Source organism: Lipophrys pholis, assembly GCF_963383615.2.
Source record: "Lipophrys pholis genome assembly, chromosome: 4".
NCBI classification, from domain to species: domain Eukaryota; kingdom Metazoa; phylum Chordata; class Actinopteri; order Blenniiformes; family Blenniidae; genus Lipophrys; species Lipophrys pholis.
Window position 1 is genome coordinate 4,218,410 of NC_137637.1, and position 7,500 is coordinate 4,225,909.

Genomic DNA, 7,500 nt, shown 5'->3' on the forward strand with positions numbered 1-7,500 from the left:
TGCGTGCGTGCGTGCGTGCGTGCGTGCGTGCGTGCCTCTTCGGTGTGGACTGAGGTCATCTGTAGTGCTTCCATTAATATGTCATGAAGACGCTCCTGCCACTCCTTTACACACCTTTTGTATCTTTAAAGGCCAGTTCACCTCTAAATGTCACATTTCCTCTGTCTTCTCTCCTTCTATCAGTGTGGACAGTTTCACTCACTTCCACTCACTTTGATTCAACTCCTTTACAATATCTAATATGTTTCATTGTTCCATGTTTCTTTCAAGAACAATTTTGGGTTGAAACTTTCCATTTCCAGATATGCCCATGAGTGCCTTATGAAGGTTTTAGATTTCCTTTAGAAAACTGTACGAGAGGGTTCGACTCAGAGAAGTTGCATTCAGCAGCAATCGTTGAAAATTAAGTGCGTGCATGTTTGTCAGCGTGCACGTGTGTGTGCGTGTGTGTGCAACTCTCTGAGCCGAGCTACCAGGCCTAATTTACCAGCATGGGCCCATCTGCCTCCAGGTTACCACGGTGATTAAAGTCATTCTGCTATTGGCTGGTTTGTCCTGCAGCTTCACACACACACACACACACACACACACACACACACACACACACACACACACACACACACACACACACACACACACACACACACACACACACACACGGTTGTCCTTTCCAATTTCGCTGCCATAATTATACCATTACCAAATTTCATTTTGTCAGGTCTCCACCCCCCACCCCCCCTGCACTGCTGGTTTCCTCCCGTCTCTTTGCACATGGAGTCTGTAAAATGACATTAAGTCCATTATCAGATATGTGTGCGTTCACCTATGGGGCCTGTGAGAAGAGAAACCTCCGGTTCCTCCTCTGCCTCACTTCATTCATTATGTAGGATGATATTACATCAATCCCTCACACTTCTGCTCCAGGTCTTCCTATAGAAACCACAGCTGGGCGGGAACAGTCCAACATACGGTCAATCAGAGTGGAATTAGGGACACTCGTCATTATGCTCCCTCTTCACACACCTTCCAGGCCTCTGATGGACAGATAATATGAGGAAAATCTGTGTGCCCTCTTTGTTCGAGCTCCTCTCAGTACCACATGTCCCCGTCTGGCTTTTTCCTTCTTGGTGTGCTTGAAGTGCACGTCTGCGCACACACGTGTGAACACTGTGAGGAAATCCCCCCTAGATCCCTCCTCTGAGAACCATGGTGTTAAAATGACTGACATGTCAGTGTGTGTGTGTGTGTGTGTGTGTGTGTGTGTGTGTGTGTGTATTAGTGATTACTGCTCTTGTGGAGTGGTTAAAAGGTGTGATAGTGTGTATCCTTGGATGTCTGAGTGTGTGAGTGTGACACACTACAGAGAGGATAAGGCAAGATGTTTTTTGTGTGTGTGTGTGTGTGTGTGTGTGTGTGTGTGTGTGTGTGTGTGTGTGTGTGTGTGTGTGTGTGTGTGTGTGTGTGTGTGTGTGTGTGTGTGTGTGTGTGTGTGTGTGTGTGCTGTAAAGGCAGGGTTTTTTCCCATTTATTTTTTTTTGCTGAGTCTGTCGGTCAGTGCATGTGTGTGATTCTAAAATACTGTGAGGGCTCATTGTGTGTTCAGAGCTGCTGACAAATCTAATTAACACTTTGGAGATATCTATCAGCTACCACACACACACACACACACACATACACACACACACACACACACACACACACACACACACACACACACACACACACACACACACACACACACACACACACACACACACACACACACACCTTCCTAATAGAAGACTGGGCTGGTGACCAAAAAGCACAGATCGCAGTATATCATAAATCATTGTGTGCTCAAGGGTTTTATAAGAACACTTGAACTGTTGCTCAAATGTCCAGGAACAAAATGTTCCTTTGTTCCATTTTGGTCTCTGATATTGAAAAAACCTGTTTGAGAAGCAACAATAATAACTGGGTCTCAGATGAGGGTGAGGTGGTGCCAAACACAACAGCACACAGCGACTCAGCCAGTCTCCTGCTCCGAGATGGATGAAACCTGACAGTGAAGGTTTAATAAACTCCATCATGTAGTTCATTCGAAAGCTTTAGCAGATTATTGACTGCCAGATTGATACAAACATTACAATGAAGCCCAACACGTCCACCCTCAGCAACTTGAAGAAGCAGGATCTTTCTGCTCTCTGTGTCACAGAGCAGACAAAGACAAAGCCTTCATTTGTGGTAGCACCAATGAACAATTCTATAAATAGTTTACAGAGGTTCGTGACTGAATGAGACACTGAACCCCCCCCCCGCCCCGTAATCCAAGACTATCAAAAGGCAGAGGGGGTTTCCATACCTATTCGCCTCTAAAGGTAAATAGGTTTGGATATCTGCTCTTGAGAAGGAACACAACAAGACTTTTCCAACATGTAAACAATTATCACAATCAGATTTTCTCATACCACAGAAAACCAGAATAAGACCTTTTCTGGAATCTGGAGGAGGATTCATTTTGAACGCTGCTCCTGTTCTATGTTGGTGGGAGTGGGTGTGGCCATTGGTGTCCAATCAAAGGCACTCTGTCAGGACTCCAAGAACTAAAACTGTTGGAAACCAGTGATCTGTCCTGCGTGTCGTCTGTTTTTAGTTTGAAGGTTTTAATAAAAAACAGACTTTTTTTCTATGCTGCAAAGCAGATGAGACCTTCCAGGCTGGACTAACTAATGAGCTTTAATTAAAAATTCAATGAAAAGAGACAAAGATCAACGTTCTGGAGTGTTTTCCAGACGGAAACGCTGCACTGATGTGGGAACATGAAGGACATGAGTGTCTGACAGAGGATCATGAAGATCACATGGAATCAATTCTGTTTTCCCCAAAGAAACATTTCAAACAAGGAATGAAGCAACAGCAAATTAAAGGAAGCATTTCACGAGTGAACGATGTTATAGCCGCAAGTCCGAGCCAATCACCGGAGTCATGGAGCGGAAAAATGCAGAATGAGTCGCTGACTTTATCTCTACAGATAGCTTGTGGAGATAAAGGGCAGCTATCAGCGCAGGATTTATGACCAATGCTTAACATGCACACAACGCTTTTAACTGTGCATGTGTGTGTGTGTGTGTGTGTGTGTGTGTGTGTGTGTGTGTGTGTGTGTGTGTGTGTGTGTGTGTGTGTGTGTGTGTGTGTGTGTGTGTGTGTGTGTGTGCGTGTGTGTGTGTGTGTGTGTGTCTTGTCTGTCACGATCATTTGAGGCATCAAGGAAAATGGATATGGAGAGAAGAAGTGGAAAATACTGTGACTCCATGGCTGTGGTGAGACGGACTGTGCTCCGGGAGTTGTGTCTTCAGAGGACAAACACATCCTGTGAACATCCGCACAGCTCTGGCCTGACAGCACACACACACACACACACACACACACACACACACACACACACACACACACACACACACACACACACACACACACACACACACACACACACACACACACACACAGCTGGACTACATTACCCTGATGTAGTTAATAACTAACCAGGACTGTTTACATGCAGAAGCTTAAAGAGCAGCATGAGGAATCCTCCATTTAACTCTCAATCAAAGTAACTAAGAATCTCACACAATTAGCTGGTTTAATTTGTAGAGAGTTCTGAGTGAGAAAATTTACTTTTAGACTTGTGAAATAAAAAGAGTTGTGGTGAGATCTCCGGTCCATCACAGGGCTGACCACAAACACGCTCTCCGTAGCAGCCAACTCAAGTGACCTGTCAAGTCTGAGTAAAGAAAACACACAGAGACATGGGAAAACATGCAAACTCTACAGAGAAGCACTTATCCACTATTCCCAGAAAGACTCATAACACCATCCACACATAACACAACATCATACGATATCGTTATTGAGTTTTCTCTCCACACTGATCCATCCATCTACCCCATCCTCCTCCACACAACTCCAATACACGTAACAAGCTGGCATCCTCGCTCTCTTTAGTCTTTACCCTGTCACATCCATGACCGCTACCATTTAAAGGCCACGCATGTTTACTAAAGCATATTTTCTCTACATTGATGGCCTAATAAAAACTGTAAACAAGGACGTCACACTGTGAGCGTCACTCCAAGACAGGAAACAGCCACCGCATCACTTCTGCAGCAGCCGAACCTGTAATCGTGTATTCAGACCAATGGTGGAGATAATCTGCAGCTCTCTGCGTTCTGCTCAACTTCTCTGCTCCACACACACACACACACACACACACACACACACACACACACACACACACACACACACACACACACACACACACACACACACACACACACACACAGAGCTGCTGCAGATTATCTGGACACGACAGAAAAGACTCATCTGGAGATAAATCTCTGCGGTTACATAATTATATGGAAAAGCAGCAGTAATGAAGAAGAATAGAGGAGGAGCAACAAACTGACAAATATGTTTCTCTAATGGTTTCTTCTGTGTTTACAGTCTGTCAGAGGACGTATGGGGGCTGGGATGGCACAGGGCTGCCACAACCAATAGCTCTTTCTTGGACTATTTATTTTACAGTAACTCATGTCAGTGAAATATGCAACAGAGTGCCTCTCACCTTCCCCTGTCAACATCTCATATTAATGTTTAATGACAGCTCTGATTAATTTGTCTGTTTACATGATGTTGACTCGTCATATTAAATCAACCAATCAAAATTCTGTTGCATTTTTTTTGTCATTTTACATTAAAACCAGACAACTTGACATCTTCCAGTTATTATCTTGGATTTTTTTTCCCCATAAAAGAAAGGGTGGGGGTGGAGAGATATGGAGTGGGAGTCCAGCAGAAGGATCCCAATGTATACATGATGTAGGGGAGGGGAAGGTCCGCTCCATTTCTGGTTTTGACATAAAATGTGATTTTTTTTCCGACAGTGCAGGGTAATAAAAATCTTTTTAAAACTGATTTTTATTCGAAAAAGAAGAACTACTATCTAGTGTTTTGTTTTTTAATTAAAATGTAGATGTAGATGTAACGATTGCAAAAATTGCAATCATTATATCATTTATATTGATATATGTTGGTGATGCAGCAGCTATGGGTCGTATACTTAGAACGTCTAGAGCCGATAACAAATGTCCTTTCTGGCCTTTGGATCAGCTGAACCGTGGTTATTGTGGGTAGTGGTGGTGTAGAGGTTGTGTTTGGAAGTTCACCGGTTCAAATCCGGCTGCTGAGAGGTGAGTACAGCGACTCCCTGAGCCTGACCTTTGACCCTGGGCACGGCACCGGGCCAACCCACCACTCCTACATGAGGTTAACCATGGGTTAAACACAAGGAAGTAATCTCAGCAAGTCAATCAATAAGGATGAGTTTCTTTCTCTCTTTAATCAACTTGAACCACTATGAGAGAAGATACATTTTATTGGAATACACACTGTTTCAACAAACCTGATTGTGTATGAGCATGAAAATATGAGTCTGGACTGCAGCTGTGCGACTGTGAAGAGGGAACGAGACACAAAACAAGATTAAATCAAAGTCCCATCTGATTCTCTGCATCTAGTCAGAAACTGGATAAACATCAGTGACAATCAGAAACAATCATCACCATCGGAAACAAACAACAACAAAAAGCCATCAACAGTCAGAAACAATCAGAAAAAGTCAGAAACACTCAAACATCATCAAAAATAAAGAGAAACAATCAGAAATGATCAAACACAATCAGAAACCATCAGAAACAGCTTGAACCCACCAGAAACATTCAAACACACAAGGAAACCATCAGAAACAGCCATGATCTACAAGAAACAATCAGAGACATTCAAACACAATCAGAAAAGGCCAGAAACAATCAGAAACCGTCTGACACATGGCCCTGAGCATTGTCCTTTACTGGACAGATCAGAGAGTGCCAATTTGTTTTGATCTTCCGTGGGGAGAGGAAAAGAGAGAGAGAGAGAGAGAGAGAGAGAGAGAGAGAGAGAGAGAGAGAGAGAGAGAGAGAGAGAGAGAGAGAGAGAGAGAGGGAGAGGGAGAGAGAAAGGGGGAGGGGATGTTAGTATGAGACCTCTGGACCAAATATTTGCAGTGAAGGCCCGTCGTTGTCCATTAGTGTTTCTCTCTCTCTCTGTTTTCTGGATGCATTAACCTCTTCTTCACAGTGCTCCCAAACAAAGAAATGACTGTATCTGTGCAAGCGTGTGTGTGTGTGGGTGTGTGTGTGTGTGCGTGTGTGTGCGCGTGCGTGCGTGCGTGCGTGCGTGCGTGCGTGCGTGCGTGCGTGCGTGCGTGCGTGCGTGCGTGTGTGTGTCTGTGTGTGTTCAGTTTTCTGTTACTCCCACGCACTGTCCACCTGCTCTCAAACCTCAACAATCACAACAACGCAAACACACACCTGCAAGTGCAAACATGAACAAATGACTCACACACACACACACACACACACACACACACACACACACACACACACACACACACACACACACACACACACACACACACACACACACACACACACACACAGAGCATGGTCACACTCAGCAGAGCTTCTCTTACTGATTCATTTCCAATAAACACGATCAAAGCCTGCTTATTGATGTGGCTGTGACCCCTGGAGAGGTCAGAGGTCGCAGGTCAGGGTCTCATGGTGTCAGAGCTGCACAGCGCTGATGTAAAAAGCCTCATTATTAGAGCCAAACACTGATAACAGACAGTAAAAGGACAGCGTTCATGTGGATAGAGTAAATGGATGGAATGAATGGAAGGCTGCTGCACTGCCTCTCTTTACCGTTTTAAAATTTCTAAGGTTTTTTTTTTGCCATTTTTCTTAATCTTGGGGTTTGTGACTTCTGTTCTGTGGTCTCTAAACTCACTGTGATGTTGAAATAATGAAGTGACATCAGACTTGTTGTCTTAGCATGTGATGTATTGTGGTTCAGCCAGTCATGTACGCTCGCTCTGCTCCCCTCGTGGTGATTTACGTCTTCCTTTCATCATGGCAGATCTAAAGAGCTCTCTGGCCTCAGAAGAAAGGTTGTGAGTCTCTTTGAGTGTAAAATTCACATTGATCTCTATATGATTTCATAACAATAATTCCCCACATTTCAGACAGCTGCTCATCGCTTCCAGCTGATTATCCCTCAGTCGGGCTACAGAGTGTTAAAAACACCGCAGTGTGTCTTTAACTGTTACTCAGTTATATGTTTGTGTTTGTCACTGGCAGCTCTACACAGAGGTTTCAGAAGGATGGTCCAGAAGGTTTTCTGAGGAGGGCAATTGTTATTTATGTTACACAGCTGCCTCCAAATGCTATTATTCCCAGGCTAATTCATTCAGGACATAGGTACTGAGCCTCACCAGAGCCTGTCCAGCTGTTAGTCTGCCTCCATGTACCTGAGAGCAAGAAACAGGATTCCTGTTTCCCACTGCACCATCACGCTGATTAGAGGAAGAACTTTCTGTCCAATCACTGCCAATGACGCTCATCCGTGCAGCTAATGCTGGAGACA

At 44.3% G+C, this 7,500-nt stretch overlaps 1 protein-coding gene across 22 annotated transcripts in view; it reads right to left on the bottom strand.

The window, feature by feature from the left end:
• nfasca (neurofascin homolog (chicken) a) overlaps window positions 1-7,500 on the bottom strand; it is a 73,567-nt gene that overhangs the window by 64,973 nt on the left and 1,094 nt on the right. The window lies entirely within an intron of this gene.